Here is a 5,467-nt window from a genome sequence, read left to right on the forward strand (position 1 = left end):
TCATTTGGAATATTAATGCCTCACTTAACGATTGAGAATAAAATTGGTGAAGATAACCACACGTTTTTACATTGTGGGATAGGTACTGGTGTTGAAGCAAGCAATCCCTATTGGCTCTTTTATCATGATCAGAGCAATCCAGTGCACCCAGAAGTCACTTTAACTTAAGTTACTGGGGGTAAAGTGGATTAAGTGTGTAGGAGTCATGGGGATAAAGTGGATTAAGCATTGCACTGCTAACTGATTAAGTGGCAAATGGCTGGTGTGAACACATTAGTTAATCCACAGAAGCAAGATGAGGCAGTAGTCTCTCTTACAGATTACAGCCTCAGAAACCCTAGCAGATAGTACTATTTTGTTCTATGGTTGTGTGCCACTGAGTTAGCTCCGACTCATAACAACCCTGTATAAGTTTTCCAAGGCTGTAAATCTTTAAGGGGAGGAGAAACTTCATCTTTGTCCCGTATCATAGTGATAGATTCAAACGAATGATCTTAGGATCAGCATCCCAGTTTGTAAAGCATGACACTACCTTACAATAGGATCACGGTTGGTTAGAATTGACAGGACAACAGAGGACGGCAGTGGGAGTTCAGTCTTAGAATATTCGTCTTCAGAAGGAGGAGCCCAGGGACAGTGCTGAAGGACAAAGGTCTTTAATATCCTTCCATCCTTCTGCCTTGGGTGTGAAGGATATTAATGTGAAGAATTGAGATATTTAAGATACATTTTCCACAAGTTCTAGGTTGTTACTATCCCTACACTCGCAGAAAATCTGGGAGAAAGAATTTATGGATGCTCCCACCTAGTAGTTATAATTTCATCTTTTTTCCCCCTAGTTAATCTTGACTAACACCCAAAACTTTCATCTGCAAATGTTAGGTGCATATGTACATTGTGTTTTTCTCACAATTATTCTAAAAATCATATTTTATCCATTTCTGCATAGACTGTTACCCAATTGTTTTACAATGAAAAAAAAACACTTTAAATGATAAGGGAAAATAATGAATGAAATCTTGTTTTAATAATGAAAAAAGAAATATCTTTATGTTCTTAACATAAAACTAAACAATCGCTAATAGGCCTTTGACCTGTCTTCTTGTTGTTAGGTGCCAACCAGTTGGCCCCAACTGATAGTGAACCCGTGCACAACAGAACAAAATATTACCTGGTCCTATGCCATTGCCACAATTGGTATGCTTGACTGTGCCAATCCATCTCATTGCAGATCTTCCTCTTTTTTGCTGATCCTCCAAGCATGATGTTTTTCTCCATGGATTAGTCCCTCTGATAACATGTGTGAAGTATGAGATATGAGGTCTCACCATCCTGGCTTGTCCTATCTGGAAAATTATAAAATGCTAAAGAAAGGAATTTTAAAAATAATAATTGCATAGTTAATAAATATTCTGGATTATAGATACACAAAAGAATTTCAATTCAGATACTAAGCTATGTAGACTCCAATTTTACTCATTTGTATTTAAGTCTATTAGAAACAATGCTCCATTTAGTTACTTAGAAATGACCAGAACATCAGAAACGTTTTCTGAATACTGTATTTGTATTTGCTTTGATCCATAATAATTCTTATAAAATAATAGATTTTGTGAGAAAGCTGGCTAGAATGAGAGGTAATGTCTATTAAGGCACTTAGGTAAGAATTAAATTGGCCAGCCAAATGGGAAGTGAAAAACTTTATGGCCTCATCAGGACATAACGATTAAACTTGTGGATATTAAATATCCCTATATTATCAAAGTGCCATGATATAAGTAAAATAGACATTCTCTATGTGTCCTGGTGTGGCGCTACAGGATAAGCTCTGGACTGCTAACCATAAGGTTGGTTATCAAATCCATCAGTCACTCCTTGGAGACACTATACAGAATCATTATGATTCAGAACCAACTCAATGGAACTTAAGAACAACTTAGGAGCTATGTAGTAATCATGCCAAGTCAACCACAATTTATGAGCTTTTTTAGAAAGACATCAATGAAAGTCTGTGGTGGTAACTGCAGTATCATTACTGATGAATCGATTTGTATACAGGATATATGTATTATAATCAGTATATCAGAGACTTCTCTGGACCTCAAAAAACTAAGAGGGTTATTTGAAAGGATATTTTGTGATTATAAATATATGTTTTTTCATATTTGTATTAAATTTAAATGTACCAGGGTAAGGAAGAGGCTCTGCATTAATAATTACCAAAACTCAAGAAACTAACAATTGTCATGGATAGTCTTATTTACATATTATGTTTGAAACCAGAGAAGAAGTTTGATCACTTAAAGATCAGTCATTCAGTCTAGCATTGATTTCTGCTCTTTTCAATATCAGAATTCTGAGTGGCAGCAGTTACTGAAGTATTTAAGGTATACAATAGAAATTGGTCATCTACAATGAAAACAAAGTTACAAAGTATTTTTGAAGTCCCAACAAGTTTAGAATTGATGCAAAATGGTGGTAAGCATGGTAATGTATATGAAACCTTTTTAAAAGATTTGTTTATATACCCTGAATATACATTGTATATTTGCTGGGGACCAGCCTCTACAAATTATTAGGAGACTCTCGAAGGGGGATGTGGAGTCGGTGAAATACACACACACACACACACACACACACACACACAGAGTCGATGGGTCATGAGTCTTAGGCAGATGATGATGACTTCTCTTTACTTAAGCAGATGACTTCTCTTTACTCAAAAGTTTTTAGCTTCTTATATACTATTATGATAAATTACAATTTAACTAAGTGTTACATTCTTTGTGTTAAACAAACATTCAGGTTACAAAAAACACACAGAAACATCAGAACAGCCCTTTAATTCTTATCCTATCCTGTTCCTTTGCATCCCCTAATTATCCCGATAACATCAGGTTTATTTCCGTAACGCTTTTTGTTTTACTTTAATCCTCCTAAGAATGTCAAATTAACTTTTAAGCAAAGTTCTATATCTTGACTTGCATTTTTACTCTCATCTATTGCTTTTTATACTTATAATGGATTTAAGAATAAGAACATAAAAATACCTAAAGTTTCATAGTCAAGAACAAAGCAGCAATTCCCCTATACGAACAATTTCTCAAAACCTCTTAGTTAAATTTCTATCCACATATCTACGTGTTCCCACAGCTCTTGATTGGCTCTTTGCTATTTTCCGGTGCTTCAGTGTCTCCTGCAGAAACTAAGCAGGATGTTGATTGTAAGATTATTTCTTTCAGGTGCCTCAGTGTCTACTAAGCAGGATGTAATCTTAAACTTGAAAAGTTTTTAGCTGATGTGGCTTTTCCTAATGGTGAGACTTATTGTTTATGTAAAAAGCAACTATTATAACTTTACATGATTAAATTTAGTGTGAGAGTATCTAAATGTAATTTTAATTTTTATTATGATTATAGCAAATTATCAAGTGAATATATAGAAAATTATTAAAGAACTTCTTATAAGAAGATCAAAATTGAGCCATGCACAAAAGGAAAAAAACAAGAAATGCAAGGCCTAGAGCATGAGGTTCCCCTCGGGGCTTTGCCATCCAAGGAGACACTCATTGTCGCTTTGCTAAACAATGAGCTTTTCATGTTTAGGGTCTCTCTCTGTTCTGTTCTTTGATGGCATGGCTTCCGCCATATATTTAACAAATCTTCTTAAATATGGAGTCCTGATGTGGCACTGTAGAATAAGCATTTGACCTAAATGTTGGTTTGAAACACAAGGTCAGTGGTTCTAATTTACCAGCCACTCCTTTGGAAGCCTATATAATGTCTCTATGAGTCAGAACCAATTCAAAGGCACTTAGCAATAACAACATAGTATTATTCAGTATGAGAAAGATGACACTTTCACTTCCACAAAGATTTAAAGCCACAAAAAACCCTATACAAGGTTTCTATGAGTCTGAATCAACTTGAAGGCACTTAACATCAACAACATAGTAGTATGCCAGACTTACAATAAAGTTATAAAGGGAATGCTACATTCACTGTCAAATTTGAAATTTATGAATCTAGCCTAGGGGATACTGTTGTTGTTGTTAAATGATGTTGAGTCAGTTCTGGCTCATAAAACCCTGTAGAGAGATTTCAAAGAGCAGCCGAAAAGTTTTTTATGCCAGCTTGTTGATTAGCAGCCCAATGCTCATCCTATAGCAGGAATGTTACAACAAGAAAAGAAGTAAATCCATTGCCATCAAATCAATTCAGACTCACAGCTTCTTTATGTTGCTGATAAGTGCCATCAACATAAACATTTGCAAGGAAAGCTAGGGCATGGAATTTCCATTCAGGTAAACTATGTACATAGGTAAATATTTGATTTTTATAGAAGAAAAACTACTTATGAAATAGTAGTTTAGTTTTTTTTGTTTGTTTGTTTGTTTTGGGGGGTTTTTTATCCACTAGAGTATGTTACAAAGCCTGCTTGGAAAAGACAGTTTGTTGAAACCAAGGTGAAGGATATATAGGATATGCAATGTTTAGGTGTGCTTGAAGAATTAGAAATGGACTTGCACTGTAATCAGTCTATCACAGGATCTGTCCTCCATAGTATGTTTTCACTCTTTATTCCCCTAAAATAATATTTCTTCTTTTGGCTACCAAATCAATTTCTATGTGTCTGGTATTTCAAATCATGGATCTGTTGGAAGAAAAACACATACTAGAGCAACCTATCCTCAATTCTCTACAGCTGTAGTAAAAGAAAGATCTATTTATCTATCTATCTCTCTATCTATCTTTCTATCTATCTATCTATCTATCTATCTATCCATCTATCTATCTATAAATTATTTTATATATGTAATTCTCTATGTAATTACTGCAATTACTGGTGATTAGAATGCAAAGGATGGAAACAAAGAGGAAGGATTAGTGTTGGAAAATATGGCCTTGATGATAGAAATGATGCTGGAGATCACATGATAGAATTCTGAAAGACCAGTGATCTGTTTAGGATAGGTTGCTCTAGTATGTGTTTTCCTTCCAACACATCCATGATTTGAAATACCAGACACATAGAAATTGATTTGGTAGCAGAAAGAAGAAACATTATTTTAGCGGAATAAAGAGTAAAAACATACTATGGAGGACAGATCCTATGATAGACAGATTAAAGTGCAAGCTCCATTACTAACTCTCCAAGCACACTCAAACACTCCACCACTCGACCGTCAGTTTGTTTTACTGTGGTGCCTTGTGAGTTGCTGTGATTCTGAAAGCTATGCCACCGGTATTTTAAATACCAGCAGGGTCACCCATGGTAGACAGGTTTCAGATGAGCTTCCAGGCAAAGAAAGACTAGGAAGAAAGAGTGAAAAACTACTTCCGAACATTTAGTCACTGAAAACCTTATGAATAGAAGAGAAACACTATCAGATACAGTGCCAGAAAATGAGCCCCCCAGGTTGGAAGGCACTCAAAATGTGACTGGGAAAGAGCTGCCTCCTCAAAGT

The sequence above is a fragment of the Chrysochloris asiatica genome, unplaced genomic scaffold, assembly GCF_000296735.1.
Source record: "Chrysochloris asiatica unplaced genomic scaffold, ChrAsi1.0 scaffold00138, whole genome shotgun sequence".
In the NCBI taxonomy this organism is placed as follows: Eukaryota; Metazoa; Chordata; class Mammalia; order Afrosoricida; family Chrysochloridae; genus Chrysochloris; species Chrysochloris asiatica.